A 21,506-nucleotide genomic window follows, 5' to 3' on the forward strand; every position below is an offset into this window, starting at 1 on the left:
CACTGAAAAAAAGTGTGCCCAAGAGAGAGAGAGAGAGAGAGAGAGAGAGAGAGAGAGAGACTGAGTCCCTATTGTTTGTCCCACCTGCAGCTCTAAGGCCATTGAGCGCTGAAGGCAGCTGCTCTTTCCTCTTCCTCCTTTCGCTCCTCCTGCCTGTCCATCATCTCGCTCTCTCTACTCCTCCAACCCGTCACAGTTTCTATCCCTCATTCATCTCAACACAAGCCCTCAATCTTCTCCCCTCACACTCTCAGGTTAGCAGATAATATGAAATCTGTTTTGGCTTGGTGTGACAGCTGGAGCAAAAACTGAAATGGGCACATTGCACACAGAGTGCACAGTACAGGGCCCGAGCTAAGGCCTTAAACACCAATGGTATGGTACAGCTTCGTTCAGGTCCTTATTTTCGAGCTACATCCTACAACTGTGTACACTGCTGATCTCTGATTGACTGCAGCACTGTGGCAAACAGTGGTAGCTAGCTGGAAGCAGACCAATCACAATAAACTATAGTCACTTATTATTATTACTAACTTACAATGACTGTTACCAATTACTGCAGCCAGGTGGGAATCATTTAACACACACTGCACCAACCATCTGTATGCAATAATGAGACTAGTATTTGATTAATCATTGAGTGCTTTTCCAAGCCCTCAAATTACTTTCAATTCTTTGGGGCATTAGAGAGTTGCCTCAACCACCTCCAGTGAGCAGCACCCAGCTGGATGATGTGACAGCAGCCTCTTGTGAAAATGTCTAATTAGCACCCTACCCCATACATTGTGCACTACATAGGATTGAGGAAGATATTTGAAATTCAGCCCTAGTGTTCCACGCTGTAACTGCAGAGCGATCTGTTTACACTGTTTATACCTTTACACTGTTGGAGCTATGTTTTCTTGCTTTGTTTTCAACACATTTTCCTGCTGACTTCATTTCATAACTGACTGTAATTCTACTTCATACGCAATACTATTACAACTGCATGAGAAAACCGCAGCTGAATAAAGAATTAAATACAAAAACTTCAGTGGTCTAGAGTTGAGTTAGGGGCAGGTGGATTGAGGTTGAAGTTTATTCCACTGTGGCAAAACAGTGACGCAAGCCCACCCGCTACAGCATCAGCTGACACGCATTCTTCACAAACAGACCAATCAGCAGGCGCCCCTGACCTTTACCACAGCCTGAGGCCTGTGAGCTGTGTGTGTTTGGGTTTTCAGTGTGTGTATGTGGGGGAATGGGTTTGGGTTTTGTGTGCATGTGTGTGTGTACATGTTGGCGTGTGTCATTTGCATTCATGTATATCAAGGTCTTCAGAAGACGTTACTTTAAGAGATTAAGACATTACATGCATTACTGAACTACACAAATACAAGATCACACACACACACACACACACACAATATCTTTATAATTCATTGACCTACTTTTACTGTAACAGAACACTGCTGTACCTTGCTGTAAACCTATAAACATATGACCTCATGACACTTTTAGGTTTTTAACTAATATTTAAACACAGTACACACACAGTCTTGCGTATGTGAATTGTGGGGACATTGCATAGATTGTCATTGATTTTGTGGGGACTTATCATTAATTATTTCATAAATACTACCATCTTAAACCCTAACGCTAACTATAGCCCTAACCTAAACCTAACTTTAAGTCATATCTCCATCTTAAAGTAATGATTTACTGAAGACCCACGATGTGAGATTCCCACGTAAACAGGTGTTTATCCCCACATAGGGATATTTTTTTCCTGGTACATACACACACGCGTACACACAGCCCGTGTATGACTAACTGAGCACATTCAGAATTAAGGGGTTTTCCGCATTAATGCTACAGTGCATTGTGTTGTGATACTGATGCTCCAATTTTCCTCCTCTCTGTTTGTCTACTGCTTACATTCTCAAGGTCCTATTGCAGACACACTATTGTCTTGACTTTGTTACAATGCCAGAGGAAAACTAGGGTGCCCTACAATATCAGGACCAGCAAGGTGGCCCTGAACTTACTTACACACTTACACATATACAGATCTTTTCCAGAGATTCAAAGAACTTTACGTTCTTAGGAACTGCAGTGTGCAGAATTCTACCTTGACAATGTGACAGCAGTCACTCTAAGCCATTTTGTTGTTGCTTTTGTTAGTTTGCTGCTCATTGATTCATCCATACTTCTCCCAGGAGCTCTGTTCTGTGTGGCCTGTCAGATTATACTGATATCATCACATGTGTTGCTGGTAAACGACAGATCAGACCCAGTGACCCACAGTTCACTTTGTAGCTGAACAAGAAGGCTACAGTCAAGAAGCTGGGATTCAGGCTTGAACTACAGATGGGTTGAAGGGTCAAATGGTGAACATGTATTAAGAGCATTAATGTTAATTAGTGTAAAGCTAGAAAAGTATCAGCGGATAGGTTGTTGGGAAAAAGTGGCATAACCAGCCATGCAGCTTAGCGGTGTGTCTCCCGCTAATTCTAAAAACTGTAGCTATGAGTCATGGTTTAGTAAAGGTGTGAGAGAGAATATGTGTGTTTGTATTTACTCTATGTATATATGTGTGTGTGTATATATATCTATGTGTGTGTGTATGTGTTAGGAGTGTGTGTGTTTGCATTTGTGTACCTGTTAGTATTTCTGTTGGCTATGAACATTGCCCAGACTTGCATGTATACACGCACACACACACACACACACACACCCTGAGCACTATAGTGTTACTGTGGTATGAATGAGACCTTTATAAAGGGGATTTTCCTCAGGCCAAGACAACCTGCCCTGCCCCTCGGCCTTGTGGGTAATGCCTTTCCCAAATCCCTCAGAAAGAGACACTTCACTGTTCAGTCTAATTATTGAGTTTGTAGATAAAGAGTGTGTCATCAACGGCGCAGCACATACTTCCTCAAATATGAACCGCAAATATGAACAATAAAACGAACTGTTTTTCATGTCTTGTGCTTGTTGTTTTGGGAAGGTAAGTGTTGACAGTTATTTCTGGACCATTTATTCCCTTCACATTTGGGCCTTTTGTGGACAGTTTCTCTTGTCTTTCCATTGCCAGTGTAATCCAGCACAGGACAAGCTAGCTTCAGCTTTTTAATCTATTGAGGCAACAGTACTGTGAAAAAAAAAACAGTTACATACACTGTTAACCCAGTTTGATTTGTTGGTTTGCATATGCAATGGAGTTAGATAACTTTCCAGGTTCAGTACATGTTTAACACTTTAATTTGTCTTTAACAGTTCAGTGAACTACGCTAATCTTCAATAATTGTATTATATGTCAATGCCGTGTGAGATTTATGGTCATCTGTTATAAGAAATGGAATATACAATGTGTTTTTCTTAGTCTAACCATGTATAATAACAATCTGTATGTTTATGTTGTCTTAGATTGAGCCCTATGCATCAGGGATTGTGTCCTCATCCAACACTGGCCACCATGTGCCACCATGGCGTTTTGTACTTTTACACTGGCAGCTTGGAAATAGAAAAGTTTACAGACCAGCCCAGATTTATTAACATTTCTATGCTGTTATTCATCATGATTTTTGGTTATTTAATTATTATTAATTGTGATGGGTTAGGATTAGGACTATGGTGAGGGTTTGGATTATGTTAGTGTTAGGGTTAAAGCTAGGGTTACAGTTAGGGTAATGGTTTTGCGTTGAATTGTTTAACAAAGTTTTCTATACATGCATTACACATTCTGTGAACTGTCTTTCAGTAAAATATCTATGAATTCATGTTGAGACCAAGCTGGATTGTAAATCTGTACCATTAACACAAGCTTCCACTAAACCTCCACACCCTGGAGGAGGCGCCAGTCCTTCACAGGACAGCACACATTTACACATTCACTCACACACTCACACCTACGGACACTTTTGAGTCGTCAATCAACCTACCAACGTGTGTTTTTGGACCGTAGGAGGAAACCGGAGCACCCGGAGGAAACCCACGCAGACACAGAGAGAACACACCAAACTCCTCATAGACAGTCACCCGGAGCTGGGCTTGATTTTTTCAAAAACAGAGTATTATTTATAAACTATGAGTTGGTGTGTTCTCCCCCTGTCCACGTGGGTTTCCTCCGGGTGCTCCGGTTTCCTCCGGGTGCTTCGGTTTCCTCCCACAGTCCAAAAACACACTTGGCTAGGTGGATTGGTGACTCAAAAGTGTCCGTAGGTGTGAGTGTGTGAGTGAATGTGTGAGTGTGTGTGTTGCCCTGTGAAGGACTGCAGGACTTCAGGGTGTAATCCCACCTTGGGCCCAATGATTCCAGGTAGGTTCTGGACCCACCGCGACCCTGAACTGGATAAGCGGTTACAGATAATGAATGAATGAATGTTTTCCATTCTCTTGGTATTGCAATGAAAACAAACCTTGTATCATGATAACTCTGAATATTGACAATAAGGGAAACAAATAACTTTAATTTAATACCTTTTAATGGAACCTTAATACCTTAATACAGCCTACATTCCAAAAATAATAACATACCTCACCCAGACTTTTACGGTCTCTGATACTGTAAGGCATTCTCTTAAATGTCCAAAGAAATGTCACAGTATCCTCACGGCTCCTGCTGAAGGATCAAGGTTTGCAGTAAGGATGGCCTTGTGTAAAGCTGATATTCGACCAAACCCTCACTTTAAGGTTTGTTTGCTCTTAGGTCATTCTGTTTTATAGCCGTTTCAGATGACCATTCAACCTTATAGGCGTTCATGTATCTACTCAGCAGCGCTGTAAACACACGGCAGAGATGGAAGCAGGCTGAAGTGCACTGGGCTTTGAGGGCAGCTTGACTGGCTAAGTCTTACACTCTTACAAACTGCCCCATACAGTACGGCTCTGTTAGGAGTGGGGGGAAGGGCCCTCGCAAACCCATTTATTTTATTACTCTCCCAATGAGGCTGCAGTGGCACAGTAATCTGCCATTAAACCATTACAGTGTGCACACAGAGAGAGAGAGAGAGAGAGAGAGAGAGAGAGCAGTCACACTTAAGGGCCTCCCTTTAGGGAAGGGCTTACAGTAAAGCAGCCGGACACACACACACACACACAGAGCACATGGCTCCTAAACAGTAAAACTGTATAAGCTGATTACTGATTGATGGTGTGGCTGCAGCTACTGTAGAATATGTGACATGTGGCATGTGATTTCCAGAACGTCTCACAAACACAGACGGTATTTATTAAAGTTTACGCAACAGTTAGCTCCCACAGCACTCTCTGATTGGTCGAGATCGTTTGTGAGGACCGGTTGCCTAGTGACGACTTTACGTTCTCGTTGATTCTACGTTCGAGGGTTGCTCCTATGAGACAATAGAACACAAGCGGCTATGTTTCATCGCAAATGACATCACGACAGAGGTTCGATCATGGGGCAAACTGAAGACATGAGCCGTAGATCGTCATAGTTTGTGAAACAACACGATTCAGTCTGAAACATTGTAGCTCTAACGTAGATGGCAGTAGATTTAATATAGAGAAGAAAGAGGACTTAGCAAAAAAGGCTATAAGAAAAACAGAGCTTCTGCTTCTCCTCACTCTTGCACTGAAGTAAGCTCTGGCTCATTCTCATTTAAAGGAACAGGAGCTGAAACCCGTCGTCCTGAACAGGGGAAGGACAGAGCTGTGGAGTTTCATCTTGGTGTTATTTTTGACCAAAGAATATCACAGATGTTTCTGTAAGACCCCAAAACTGTGTTCACTCGTGGGAAAGTGGTATAGTTAATACTCTTTAAAAGACTACTCTAGCATTTTTCAGTCTCTCTCTCTCTCTCTCTCTCTCTCTCTCTCTCTCTCTCTCTGATACATCTGTAGCATATGGCCAATTACCACATATGGTGATTTTTTTTACGTGTTTTCCCTGTGCTTAGTAAAAGAGCAGGAATAAACAGTGACTCACATTACACTACAATAGTAAGCAAGGAGATGAATCAACTGTCCACTGACCTATAGTGTAAGTGTTTTGACTCAATGGATCTTTTTAAGATTTGGGAAATTCAAGTCTGTAGTAATTGATCTTATGCTACATTTGCAACAGATAGAGATTATGCTAAAAAAAAAACAAGTAAACTAAGAATACGTAAAAAGAAAAATGAGTTATTCCTGTAAGTAGTATGTGAACTACTATGTAATCGATGTGTAATAAGTTGATATGTGAAGAATCTGTAGCGATGGAGGGATTAAAATAATGACTGCTCTAGTGTAATTATGAAAAGCCTAATATTAAAAAGCAAGTATTTAATCTTCACTTAATGACCCCGCACATTCAGCATTCATTACTAAAATACACCAACAATGAGCTGAGCCAGGATTGAATCCAAGTGAAACTGATGTGTGTTACTCAAAGGAGCTCTGTTACTGACTCATTTAAATAACTGGAGTCTTTCTCCTGCCCACACAAAAAAGTCTCTCTCTCTCTCTCTCTCTCTCTCTCTCTCTCTCTCTCCTTTCGTTTTCCCCCTCTTCCCTTCTCTGTCTTTTTATATTGTCTGTCTTTCTTCATTCAGTCCGTTGTTCATATTGATTCTTGCAGCTGACAAGTGTGAAATGAATAAAGTGTCTGTTCTCTCTCTCTCTCTCTCTCTCTCTCTCTCTCTCTCTCTCTCTCTCTCTCTCTCTCTCACACACACGCTCTCTCTCTCTATCTCTCTCTCTCTCTCTCTCTCTTTCTGTGTGCGTGTGTGTCTCTGCGTTTGTGTGTGCGCGTGCAAATGTGTGTACATCTGCCTTTTTTCCCTGACTCCTTCTCTCTCTCTTCCTCTGTCTCTCTGTCTTGCTCTCTCTCTCTCTCTCTCTCTCTCTCTCTCTCTCTCTCTTTAGAGAGACTTTCTATCTGTGGAGGAAATCTCCTTCTAAGTTCATTCTCCTAAGCTAATTCAGGTTAAATGGCAAGGATTGTGTTGCACAAATGCACACACACACGCACAGAGAGAGAGAGAGAGAGAGAGGGCGGAAGCTGATTGGCTAAAATCCATAGCTCTTGGGGTCAGGAGGCCAGAGGTTCAGAGGCGGTTTACAGACACTGATAAGCATCTAATTATGAGAACACTTCTGTTTGTCTTTTGTTTCTTCTGACCATAAATGTCCCTTCAGTGAAACAGAATAGATCAGCTACTACCACATATGGAAATGTCACAGTGACCTTAACCTTAACAGTGGAGAGGTACTACTTTTGTTTTGTGTAACTGCGTAATGTCCAAACATACAACATAACTACAGCTTATTTGTTCATCAGAAACTGACAACTTTAATGGACATATTATTGACTGATGTAAACTTTAGTGTAAAGCTATGGCATAAAAGTGATTCCTTTTCTTTCAACAGAAATCGTAAAAAAGCGTTTCTTCTTCTCTTCTAACTACAAACACAAGTGGGGTGTTTAGGTTAGACTTCACTGGACCTGTTATTATCCGTGAGTTTCAGTAGCACACATATGATGTAACTATTCAGAAGTAACCAGGGTTATTCCACACGGATCTACAGATCAACAGCTAACGGCATTGGACTACAGTTCCCATAATCCCTCTGGGCCTAGCTCTCATTGACTCTGCTGTTCTTTTACAGTAAAGAGTTGTAACAGTCTCTCTTTTGACCTTCATTTTCAGACTCATAATTCTGAGGCTGAGCGAGAAAGTAGTGTGTGTGTGTGTGTGTGTGTGTGTGTGTGTGTGTGACTCACTGCTGCTTTGACGCAGCTGGAGTGTCCAGTGAGACTAACGGAACTGCTAAATTAGCCCTAGCCTGCAGCTGCCCTTATATATAGGCAAACACACACACACAAACGCACACACACACACACAAACGCACACACACAGACGTAACGATGAAGTGATTTATTTATAAATAAAGCTTATGCATGTGTTAAATCTAGGTTGCTCTTTGAAAGCCGGTGGGATCCTGGCATCCGGTCACGATGACAGATAAACAAGTAGCTCAGATTATAGAGTAGTGTTGGAGGACAGGAAAAACAACAGGCACAAATGCCATGAACGGACTCTCTACTATCTGCAGTAATGCAGACGCAGATGCAGATGCGCGCACACAGGCCTGCGTTGTCTTCCTCCTTTTCATTTTTCTGTTTCCTTTTTGTCTTTTGTCCTGCATTTATCAGCTGTTATGAAAAGACCACACATCCGCCTCTCCCTCTCTCTCTCTCTCTCCCTCTCCCTCGATCACACACACACACATACACACACACACTTTCCTCTCTTCTCTTTCCTGTCCTCTCTTGCTCTCCCTCTTCTCATTCCCTTGCTCATTCATTTATTTATTTCACTCACTGCTCTAACTCTTTTCCCTTCTCTCTCTCTCTGTTCTGCTGTCCTTCTGTTCCTCTGTCCCCCTCTTCTCTCTCTCTCTCTCACACACACACATAATCACACCCTCTCATTCTCCCCAGTTTTTTCCCTCTCTTAATTTTTAATTTTTCTTTTTTCTTAATTTTTTTCTCCCCCTCCTCTTTTCTCATTTCTCTATTCCTTTCCCTTTTTACTCTCTGTCCCTCTCTCACTTCTCTCTCCCTCGCTCTCTCTCAATCCTTCAGATCCTCTTATTTTCTTCTTCCTCCTTCCTTTCCCTCCCCTTACCCCCCACCCCTCTCTCTACAAGTTCATTGACATTCATTGAACACAGTAGTCAGAGATTCAGCCCTTCCGGCACTGTGTGTTAATAAGCAGTGTGTGTGTGTGTGTGTGTTTCTAACTGCCTCTATCCTCTGTGTGCTGCATCAATAGTTGTGTTGAGTCATTACTCTACTTGGAAGACAATCATGCTTACTGATCAAGAATGTATAGCTTTTGTGTGTGTGTGTGTGTGTGTGCGTGTGTGTGAGGGAGAGAGCGCGAGTGTGTGTGTGTGTACAGTTGTACAGGAGATCCCCTGTGTTTAGATCTCCCCCTCTTACCTGGTAAATGTCAGCTCATGAGATTGAAAAGGAAAAGGAAAAAGTACCCAACTCCACTCTCACACAAACACACACAAGAGCGAGAGTAACTGCCGAGAACAAGGACACAACAGCTGACTCAAAGCGAAAGCAACACACTTATTTAAACACTGCACATCCCCTCTCTCTCTCTCTCTCTCTCTCTCATTTACACACACTCTCTCTCTCTCTCACGCTTTTATTTACTCTTTCTCTGTCTCATCTACATTCACTCTCACTTTCTCTCTTATTCTCTCACATCTCTTTTGTTCACTCTCTCTCTTGCTCTTTTTTATTTATTTAATTTACTCTTTCTCTTTCATTCTTTCACCTCTCTCTCTCTCTCTCTCTCTCTCTCTCTCTCTCTCTCTCTCTCTCTCTCTCGTAACTGAACAGAGAGACCGAAAGGAGAAGGTCATTGTACAGAGGGTGAAAATCTGAGAGAGAGACAGAGAGAGTGTGTGTGTGTGTGTGTGTGTGTGTGTGCATGCGCGCGCGTCTGTGAGAGTGTGTTTGAGTCTTCTTGCACTAATGCAGCGCTGTGTATTGATTTCCGAGCTGTTTGCAGTCAGACAGTGCCCTCAGTGCGAGCCTCTGTTCTGAGGCTGAAAGCTGTTGTTTAATATCCAGTCCAATTAAATCCGCCGCTGTCTTTATTGGCCTGCCGTATCTCGCAATGTCTTCACCGCACTGTTAATGAAGAAATAAATAACCGAACTTATTTAGGAACCACGGTGTAGACAATCAAACTCTTCTGAGTGAACGTCACCAATGGCCACATTAACGAAACCTGACCGCGCTCGCGTCTTAGCAGCTGCAGCTCTCTTTATATAGTCCCAAACATTTGTGGATGAATTCAGTCTGGAATGTGCCCCCATCGCTAACACAGGTGTCCAGCTGCACACGCAGTCGATAGGATCTCTGTAGGAAAGCGTTGACGGAGTAGCTGGACAAGTTTGTCATAACGCACCTCATTATTGAGCTGTGGAGCAGTGGCACTGTGTTCTCTGGAGTAATGGCGCTCCATCCAGTACCTTTGGGATGAGCCTGAGTAGCATCTTTGATCCATAGCTAATCATCCAACATCAGTACTTGGGCTTAGAGTTACACGGCACGTCCCATGCCTTTGCAGAGTTATATTTTGTCCTCTCGAGGTCCACTTATTGAGTTGAGGGGGAGTCATGTATCCTCTTTTACCTACTGATATATGTAAATGAGCCCTTTTGATTAATTGCCTTGTATTGTGACATCATTAAACACCCTTCATAACTTCAGTCAGAGTGGGTGGAGCCAAAAATGCATCAGGCTATATGTAAATATGTTGTTTTTTTCCATCAAATCAACACAAACGTTCCAAATGGACAGTGTTTTGAAGTATATTACCATGTACGGAATGGGATGATGGCAACCAGTGTGTGTCATTATGAGAGGGAGTAATTGAACACACCCCTGCTCTTGGTTGCTTTATTACCTTAAAGAGCCAGTACAATTGTTTCAGTACAGTGTCCCTGTCACTTCACTCAGGCATTGGGATCTACACATGTCACATGAACAGCGCCCCCACTGGCCCTAACAACACCACTTCCAGCTGTCACCCATGCTTTCCTTCTAGGTCTCCCCTCCAAATATGGGCTAGGCCTGTAACTGTGGAGTTATCCCTAAATGTGAGTAAGTAAGAAAGTCAGTCAGTAAGTATGTATGTGAGTGAGTGAGTGAGTAAGTTAGTTACAAGCTGGTTCCATGAGGTGCTTCTCAAGCTAAGAATGAGAAGTGCTAAATAGGTCTTGGCCACTTTAAATGCCCCCAACATCTACCTACTTTTCAAAGACATGGTCATCCATTTCACAGTGACCATCGCACGGAAATATGTGTCTGTGCAAGGGAGCCTGAGTCAGTTTTTGGCCCATATGTGTGTGTGTGTGTGTGTTCCTGCTTGCTTTCATAACTCTGATTAGACCAGTCCGGGGCCCGTCCAGATCTGCAAATCTCACCATGACATCAGCACCCTCGCTGGCCCGCTGTGTTGCCATGACGATGTGTGGTGTACTCAGCGGTGGGGGTGGATGACGAACAGGCCTGACGTAGCCACAGAGGGAAAAGTGAGACTGTGGTTCCTGCGTGGTCAGCACTGACCACACCGAAGGCCATGGACCACTTCCCTTACCTTGAGCGCTACACTTATGAACCCGACTTTTGTTTATACACGATGCCCCCCTCTCGTCCTCTACTTTTCTCATTCTGTTTTTACTTTGGTTCCAACTTTAACTCTCTTTAGTTTTTTTCTCTGCTGCTTGAGACGTTCTCCCTCGAATTGTTGTTTTTTCTCTCTCTCTCGGGCACTCATTCCCTCAGTCGGACTCTCTCCTTCTCTCTTTCCAGCTTCTCATTTTTTCTTTTTCTGGCTTTCTGTCTTCTTTTGTTTTACTTCCCCTCCTTTCCCGTTATATACACAATCTCTCTCTCTCTCTCTCTCTCTCTCTCTCTCTCTCTCTCTCTCTCTCTCTCTCTTTCTCTCTCTCTCTCTCTCTCTCTCTCTCCCCACTTTGGGGTCTATAATCTTCTTTATCCTGTCTGAGACCTACTCCACCTGTCAACACACATCTGAAAACAGACACACATGTGCTTGCATACACACAATTGTGAGGACATTATGTAGAATTACATTAATGTCCAGGAGACTTGGCCTTAAATTGTCCGCAACTATTGACAGGCTAATCCTAACCCCTAAACCCAAGCCATAACCCCTTTTCACAATATGTATCTAATTAACGTTAGACTAAAGTGGGGAAACCACCTAGTACAAGTTCATATGGCTTTTTATACATTCCCTGCAATATTATTGTTTATTATTGTATGTATTTTCATTTCTGTACTCCGATATTCAAATCTATCATAAATAAATAACTAAATAAGCCCCTAACTGGGCGGAGTCTGTAAGGAGTAACGTGTTCTCCCTGTGTTGGCATGGGTTTCCTCCGGGTGCTCCGGTTTACATTTACATTTACATTTACATTGACATTTATGCATTTGGCAGACGCTTTTATCCAAAGCGACTTACAAAAGAGGTTCTAACATTCAAACTACAGCACAATTTATACAAATTACCTTACATTGAGTGCAATATGCCAGGAAGTAATAAGTGCATTAAAGAAAGACTTTCAGTGCAAAAGATACTCTCGGAAGAGCTGGGTCTTCAAGGATTTCTTGAATGCGGAGAGGGTTTCTGTTGCTCTAATAGTGCTTGCTTGTTCCACTAGTGTGGTACCAGAGATGAGAATAGCCTTGACTGACCTGTACGGGGGGTTGGTCGTGTTAGTTGGCGCTCCTTTGAGGAACGGAGAGGGCGGGCGCTAACGTATGGTTTTAAGAGTCTATTGAGGTAGATGGGAGCAGAACCAGTGAATATTCTGAAGGCCACAGTCCAAAAACACACGTTGGTAGGTGGATTGGCGACTTTCAGGAAAGTTTTCGTAGGTGTGAGTGTGTGAGTGAATGTGTGAGTGTGTGTGTTGCCCTGTGAAGGACCAGGGTGTGTCCCCACCTTGCACTCAATGATTCCAGGTAGGCTCTGGACCCACACCAACGCTGAACTGGATAAGCGGTTACAGATAATGAATGAATGAATGAATAAGCCCCTAACTCTAAACCCCTAACCTTGAAACCTAACAGCTAACCCTAACCCTAACCCAGTTCCTCACACTGTGAGTGTGTATAGTAGGCTTTGGTTCACACAGTGTTATATATTCCTAGTACTCACATTTACAAATTTGAATGCAGTTTACACAGAAACACACACTCTCTGTTATGTAAGTCTCAGAGAGTTAGAAGTAAATGGTTCAGCGTTACTTTTAAATAAGCTTCCTTTTCCCATCACTGACTGATTTCTGACTTAATCCATATCATCCACACAGTTAGACTCCACAGCCTGGCAAATGTTCAACCAGGGTCACTCCCCTTCCTTTACCTGACTCTTTATCTGCTTTTGCACACACACACACACACACACACACACACACACACACACACACACACACACACACTCACCATCATCATGGAAGCTGTGCTGTGAATAGAGTATGACTTTCTCACTTCTGGCATATTATTACTGCTGGAAGAAAAACTCGTATCTCCCTCTTATTATTAAACTTATAATAACAAGTTGATTATAAAATGTTAAAGCAATGTAAACAGACACAGTGGTGCTAGAGGTATAACTGTAGTAAATATAACACTGTAGTGTTGCTGCCCCACAGCTCCAGGGTCCTGGGGTCCTGGGGCCTCCGGGTCCGATCCTCACCTCAGGTCACTATCTGTGAGGTGTTTGATGTGTTCTCTCCTTGTCTGTGGGGGTTTCTTCCAGGTGCCATGGTTTCCTCATACAGTTCAAAAACACATGTTAGTAGGTGGTTTGGCTGAACAAAATTGTCCACAGGTGTAAGCGTGCGAGTGTGTGAATGAAGGGGTGTGTGAATGCGGACCTCGGTGAGTTCATGCTTTGCGCTGTTGTCGTTGTATCTAAAGTCTGTTGTGTGGTGAGGGGAGTATAGATGTGCTGAAACGATGTGATGTTGTTGCTGTGAAACACACATTGACTTAAAATAACGGGTAAGACCTGAGAAAATGTAGGACTGTTAAAACTGGACGTTGTGGTGTAAAAAGGCCAGACTGTGAGTGAGCCCACTCTGTGTTGTTCTGGACTGGTTTCAGGATGATCCATGACCAGTGCGTACTCTTCCTTCCACACTTCAGCTCAAGGTCACTGCAGTACAGACAGGAGAGCTGGACTTCTTTAAGACCCCACACAGTGAGAGATTACACTGTGTCTGAGGGGCTTTATTGATCCAGAGAGAGAGAGAGAGAGAGAGAGAGAGAGAGAGAGAGAGAGAGGCATGAGGCATGGGAGAGAAAGTAGGTGAGAGAGTGAATATATATATAGAGGCAGTTGAAACTGTGCTTTCCTCTTCTCTCACTTCTCTGTTCCCAAGTGTGTGTGACATCACTTGGCAAACTGCTATTAATAGCAGTGTGTGTGTGTGTGTGTGTGTTCATGAACGCTTGTGGGTGTGAGTGTGTGTATCTGTGCATGTGTTTGTGTGTGTGTTTGCCTATGTGTGCATTAGAGCGTACTTGCTTTTTGTGTATATGCGCCTGTGTATGTGTGTGTGTGTGTGTGTGTGTGTGTGTATGTGTGTGTGTGTGTGTGAGTGTGCAGCATGTGTCTGGCGGCTGTTCTTTGTTTATTAGCATATCTAGATGACAGTGGCATCACAGAGACTGCAGTAATTAAGAACATAACAATAGAGCTAGTAATGATGATTGACACACCATTACATACCACAGAGAGAGAGAGAGAGGGAGATTGAGAGAGGTAGAGAGAAAAAGAGATAGAGAGAGAGAGAACGAGAGAGAGGGGGGGAGAGAGGGAGAGATAGAGAGAGAGAGAGAGAGAGGGAGAGAGAGAGAGAGAGAGAGGAAATTGAGAGAGAGAAGAGACAGAAAAGCAAGCAAAGACTATGACAGAGAAAGAGAATGAAAAAGAGAAAGAGAAAGAAAAGACAAACCGTACCGCTGAAGGAAGAAGGATGTTCAGAATCACAGAAGGGATGCTTTAAGTGTGACGGTGTGTGTGAGTGTGTGTGTGTGTGGAAACATTCACTGCATGTTTGTTTAGACAGAATTTGTTAACTTTCCTCCTCCCTGTCATATGCGCATTCTTCTGAAATGAACCTGTTTAAGAAACCAACAAGTTTCCCTGCTCTTCACTCCACGATGCTTTTAAATATGTTATTACAATAACCAGTATTATTATCATTGTTTTTATTTCGTAGACAAACACATATAAAATGCATATTGTACTTACTATACAACACATTTCATAATATGTGTGTAGTAAGTGTAATATAGTATGGTTATAATACAATTACAAGTGCTATTAGACTGTGTTACATTATAACACATTGTATTCTAATTTGCCTCTTACATACTTCAGATTGTATAAAAAGAAATGAGAGAGAGAGAGAGAGTGATCATATCATTATTTCTGTGTGTGTTTAACGCAAATTTAGCGCAGTGTGTGATTCTGAGACTAATCTTTGTTTGCTTGGACATAGAGTGTGTTTCTGGCTTTAATCCCTGTCTTACTGTTTCTTTTGGCTGAGTCCTTCTTCTACTCTCTCTCTCTCTCTCTCTCTCTCTCTCTCTCTCTCTCTCTCTCTCTCTCTCTCTTTCACACTCTCTCTCTCTCTTTTGCTCTCTCTCTCTCTCTCTCGCTCTCTCTTATTTGCTCTCTCTCTCTCTCTCGCTCTCTCTCTCTTTCTCTCGCTCTCTCTCTTTCTCTCGCTCTCTCTCTCTCTCTATCTCTCTCTCTCTCTCTCTCTCTCTCTCTCTCTCTCTCTCTCTCTATCTCTCGCTCCCTCTCTGTTGCTCTCACTTTTCTTTAAACACATACACACACACACACACACACACACACACACACACACAAACACACAAAAAGAAAATACACATGTCTCTCATCCTGTTGCTGTGTTCTCTGTGGGAGTGGTTTTGTCCTCAGTTGCCCGTGTGCTGTGCAGAACAACTAGGGACCAGGGCAACGATAGGCTTCACACGCACTCTTATCACTGCTCAAACACACACTAATACACCAGGGAAAGGCAACAGGATCTGGCCCTCAGCTCTCTGCCAAGAGTTAGCCAGCTTAAAAACACTTTACTGTAGCCATTACCAGGGCCTTAGTGTCTGACCTGAATTAGAGATCTCATTAAACTCGGTCCGTTTCAAAATCGGAAATTCCTCAATTCAGTTCAGTGATTTTTAGGAATACACTGGTTGCAACAAAAGAATTCTTTAAAATATTAAGTGTGGACCTTGTGTTTTTTTTATGATGATGATGATACATAAAAGCTGTTTATCACATGGTGCCAGTGTGGAAGAGCACCATATGTCTTTTACAGAGAAGACAGAACTCCTAACAACACCATGAACCATAACAGATCATCTAGTTTTATATGTTTCTATGTATGTACACAAATGTGTGTGTGTGTGTGTGACTGTTTTAGACACACTCAGATAAGCTAACCCCAGTCCTTAACATTAATGCTGTTATTACACCCAGCAAGGTTCTGCAGTCTTGTAAAGCCGTAAATATCTATCTAATTTACATACTAAAGTTTCCTTAAGCAAAAGCAGCTATGAAGAAAGCGCAGGGTTGGTGTTGTTTTATTTACACCTCTGTGTCTCTCAAGCATGAGGAACCAGGCTCTAAAGAATCCAGAAGTAAAGACTGTCTGGTAGGTATTCCAAAAGCCTTCAAACCATTGATCTGCTTTAGTTCTCAGTACAGAGAGACCCACTGGTCTGCGCTGGGCTGGATCAATACAAGCTTTTAAGGAAAGCTTTGCCTCTAGAAGTCTATGCTGTATGTAAGTAAGGTTAATAGATACAGAATTATAGGAGAAAAACACTGCAGAAAAAATATTTATTGTCTATTAGTTAGAAAAATATATCATTATTGTATGAATGCGCTAATTTTGTATATTTTTAGGGTTTTAAAGGGGAGTTCTGCCAAAACACTAAGCAATACAGATGTGTTCTGGGCTATGCTAAGTGTTGCTGATGTGTTGCTGATGTGCTTACTAAGACCAGTGGGCTATGGTTGCACACTTTAAAATCTTCTATTCATATTTTACTGACTGCAGGTCAGTGCCACACAGCTCCAGGGTCATGTTGTGGGAACATTAAACCTCAACGAGTCTGGGGTGTTCTCCCTGTGTCTGCATGGGTTTCCTCAAGGTGCTCAGGCTTCCTCCCAAAGTCCAAAAGCGGATGTTGGTATGGATTGTGCAAAACCGTGTGAGTGTGTGACGCCCCGTGATGTTCCTGCCTTGCGCCCAATATTTCCAGATAGGCTCAGGACACACCAGGACTCTGAACTGAATGGAGTGCTCATAGAAGATGAATGAATGAATAAAGGAATCAATAGAAGATTAAACAGCTGCTTAACTTTATAAATTGCCTTTTATTCTCAAGATGTTTGTAGGTACAGTGCAGACTGGGCTGGTCCCATTGGCTGACCCTTGAGCCATAGTGACTCTTGGGGAGTTTCCTAAGTGCTGTAAATTTTCCTGGATGAGAAAGGACTTGGCCCATGAAGAGACTGTGAGGTCCCTCTGGATGGGTAGGATTACAGTCGCAGCCCTTGTACCACTCAGAGCCATCCGTGCGGGCATTTGCTAGCTAACATAACAGATCTAGGCAGGTAATGCACCCCTCCCCAAACATGTTAAACTGTCAGTGACGTTGATGTCTTATGACGAGACGTGTGGTAGCGTTCGCACTTTCATCCTGGGGTCTGGAGCAATCTCCAACAGGTAGATGATGAAATATACTTGTGGCTATAAATGAAAACAAAGATTTTCTTATTCTTGCACAAAATCCAACAAAATTAAGCCTCCACACTTAATTCCTCAGTAGTCGTCCCAGTGCCTCGGGAGCAGTTGAGGGTTAAAGGTCACCTAAAGGTCACTGTGGATGTTGAGGGAGAAGACAGTGCTGATCCACACTCCCTAGACTCAAACACTATGGCCAAACATACAATATTTGATTTAACACCACTGTTGGGCGGTCTTACGATGAATCGGCTGTACATTCTGGGTATTTGTTTATTAGAAGGTGTACATGAGTACGCTGTCCCCAGTGCTGCCAAAATAAGAGCTGGCTATCAGCATTTCAATTAGGCACCTAAGATAATTATATATATTTAAATGGGTGCCCTCTCAGTAAGTGTGGTGCTTGTATAAAGTTATATATAATCACAATAAATACAAAAAATATATATATAAATCAAATATAAAAGAAATATAAGATTTTTTCTATAAAGTAGTAGGTGGGAATGAGTTTTAAGAACAAGGTTTTGTTCAGATTCTCCTTGATTTGCACGAATGTGTTAAATCAACAGCAAACATTATTTAAAATAGTTATTTATTAAACGGTAAAACTAGGTATTGGATGATAACCTCAAATAATTCGGACTGCCACGAGGAGAGATTTGGGAAAATTTAAACCAACACATTCACACAGAATATCACACTCACTGGAATAACGTTATTTTTGGTTTTATTCTAATTTTGGCCGTTAATCGTTGTTTGTTTGTTTTATTTTTAGTAAATAAACACTTACTGCTCAGATAAATAGTTTTTTAAACCTCGTAATCTCCGGTGCCTAAAATTTTGCACAGTACTGTACATGGAATTCTGATGAATTAACAAGCTACAGAAATTTGGTAGACTGCCCTTGTGACTCTACAACAACTGGCTGGGAAATCGCAGTGTAAAATCAAAAGCCAAACAGCTTTTGGAAAAAGCCTGTAACTTAATCCTGGGGCTTGTCTTGGTGCAGATGCTGTGGTTGTGTGCAGTTTGGTGGCTGGCGTTAAGACAAGCACTGGGGTTTAGGATGCATTATTCAAGCCCTTTAACAGGGATTGTAGTGGTGTTCAGTTTGTTCATCCATGATTTTGGCTTAACATCTGCTGATGCCTATCAGCACTGTGGGCTGCTGGAGGGAAGGGTGGATCAAAGGCACACGCGCGCGTGTGTGTGTGTGTGTGTGTGTGTGTGTGCTTCTTACAGAGCACAGTTAGATTGTCTGTGAACATTAGCTGTCACAGAGAAACAGCGACCCTCCTGAGAGTAGATAAAAGGAGCTCTGCTGTACTAAAGGTAGAGCCGCCTTCAGGTCACCCTGCAAAGAGACGAGCTCCTTACTGACACTCAGACAACAGCAAGTCATCAGCACAGTCACAACACATCAGGCACGGGGACGTTGCTGCAGATATTCTCCAGATATGATCACCACCGACGAATAAACAGCACAACCTTGAGTCTGTAACTGTGGCCTTGTAGTAGAGCAGATGTGGAGGGCACTAAAAGGAGCAATCACCCACTGGTTCTTCTCAGAAAACGGACTCTCCGCTTCTTTCAAAATGCCACGATGGCACGGAGTTGGAGTAGTATTTATTGATCTGGTGGACTGTAGTTGTATTTGTGTATTGTTTTATATGTTTTCAAAAATCAGAGACAAAATATAAGCAACCAAACACAGTGACTCAAAACAAAGCCTATGCCTCGCCTGTACAACTCGATCAAAGTTCGCCTGACTGCCGACCAATCACAGCCTTTATGATCTGTGTTGACGTGATGTTTGGTTACATTTCGGGGGAAGTGCACGTCAGGCCTCTGCATAGGATACGGTTCATGTGTACGTTGGACCTACGCATTGTTTAAGGTGTAAGCTCAACACAGAAACATAAATTGGCGTATTCTCCTGTCATTGTTAAGAGCTACACTCTTAAAAACAAAGGTTCTACCAAAGGTTCTTTGAGCGATGCACATTTACGATCGTACATTTTCTAGTAAGTAATCACAATATGTTGTGTTCTTACATGTAGCTCATCCTGTTGATTCACCTGTGGCTGATTTGCTCAGGGTGACACAGGGTGTACACAAGGTGAACAGTAAAGTAAGTTAAACACAGTTCCATGTTTTTTTTATTTAATTTTTAAATTTTTTAATTTTTTTACCAAGGTCCACTCAAAGCAGTGTCATCTTGCTTTGAAGACAACTGGTGTTCTCTGCATTGTTTTTACTTTTGTTAGTTTGCTGCTCATTCATCTATAGTTCTATAGCTCTCATGAGCACATGTCCAGTGAATGACTGAAAGAGCTCAGTGCTTTGTCAAAACACCTACCAAAGGAACATGCCATGGAACTGATCATGTGAACACATCATTCATTAATATAGGTAGGACTTGTATGACCTGTGTGTGTGTGTGTGTGTGTTTTCCCACTGCATGGTCATAAGGGAACTCCAAACAGTGCAACAGCAAACATTCAACATCTCACAACACCATAATGGTGCAGTATATGATCAAGAGGTCTGTATGATATGTCTGTGCTCTCTCTACCTTTCTCTCGTTCTCTATATCTTTCTGCCACACACACACACACACACACACACACACACACACACACACACGCCTGCTCTCAGTGGTGACAGATGGTGGTGTCAGTCATAATGGGATAAATCCGATTGCTGCCGAATGAAAGATGTCCCACCGATCCAGCAGGAGAGAGAGAGAGAGAGAGAGAGAGAGAGAGAGAGAGAGAGAGAGAGAGAGAGAGAGAGAGAGAGAGAGAGAGAACAGCAGTACTAAAAGGATGGCTATAGTAATTCATATTCTGTTACACACACATACACACCCTTCCCCTTTGTCACGTGTCTGCTCCCCCCATCTTACACACAAACACACATACATACACACACACACACACAGCAGGGTGGACACTGCAGACAGCTTGGCGATCCGGGGAAGGTGTGTCGGCCGAATTCTATTGTTTCAGAATCTGTGAGAAAACACTTCTCGGGAAAAAAAGGGGGGAAAAAAAGAGAGGGGGATGAGAGAAGGAGGAGGAGGAGTGTAAAGGAAAGGGTTTGCATGTGTGCGTGTGGGTTAGGAAGTGGGCTACGGGGTCCACGCCTGTAGACTTGGGCGTGCTACAGATAAGGGTCTCTCTATTACAGTGCTGTGTGTAGGTCTGCTTTCTACAGCAAGAAGCAGGAAGCCATATTCAGTAACAGATTCCTCACTAAGCATTTCTCGGCTTAACCTGGATCAGAACACCTCATAAAAGACGGAGCAAGACAGTAAAATACTGAGCATTCTTCTCCAGCCGGAATGCTACAGTAAATTATTCATCCCATCAATAATGTGTTGCTTAAGAACACTTTCTCCTTTTTGTGTTTGTCTTTTGTTCTTCTCTGGGAGGATCCAAAGAAGTAAAGTTTTGAGTTGCCTTTGGTTTAATTGTTTAGACAATTTTAGCTGACACACTCGGTTTCTCTCTCTCTCTCTCTCTCTCTCTCTCTCTCTCTCTCTCTCTCTCTCTCTCTCATGTATAAACACAATTCTTCTCTGTTGTAGCAGAGCAACAGGGAAAAGATGCTTGGTGTTCCTGCACAATGAAACCATTAAGATGTAAAGAAAATGTGTCAGTGTTTTTGTGTAAATTGTGCCACTAAAGAAACTTCTAGATAGGAACCAGACGTCTGAATTCTTCAGTACGGCCTAAAGCCCCCTTCCTGAAAGTTAACACGTAAGGCAGGTGTGAATAAGAGTAAGTTTGTAGGTTGTAGAAACTGAAGCTCTTCTTAGGCCATTTTCTCTGTTTCCATATGTTTCACAGTCCTGCTTCTGAACAATTTCCCTATCAGAATCCACCTTGTAGTATTTACCCAGTAGGCATTCACTTGTAGCCACGCAGCTGCAGCAGTCTCAGCCTCCTTCAGCATTCTTATGGTTTGTGTGTTTGCAAACATCCCTCTGAATGTCAATGAGGACTTTCTGGTTGCCAGCTTTTAGTCTTAATCCACCAAGTGGGTCCTCCAGAGATCTGGGGATTGGGAGTTTGGGTAAATGGGGTGTTTTGGGAGGGTGGTGACCCAGGCAATAATGGAAACGGCCTGGGGAATGATCCCACTTCTGGCACCGGTTGAGA

General features: G+C 42.6%; 1 protein-coding gene across 1 annotated transcript in view; it reads left to right on the forward strand.

The window, feature by feature from the left end:
- The window catches only part of si:ch73-211e3.1 (mastermind-like domain-containing protein 1), a 96,154-nt gene that overhangs the window by 29,909 nt on the left and 44,739 nt on the right, over positions 1-21,506 (forward strand). The gene's annotated exons all lie outside the window — the stretch shown is intronic.

Source organism: Hoplias malabaricus, chromosome 9 (genome assembly GCF_029633855.1).
Source record: "Hoplias malabaricus isolate fHopMal1 chromosome 9, fHopMal1.hap1, whole genome shotgun sequence".
Taxonomy (NCBI): domain Eukaryota; kingdom Metazoa; phylum Chordata; class Actinopteri; order Characiformes; family Erythrinidae; genus Hoplias; species Hoplias malabaricus.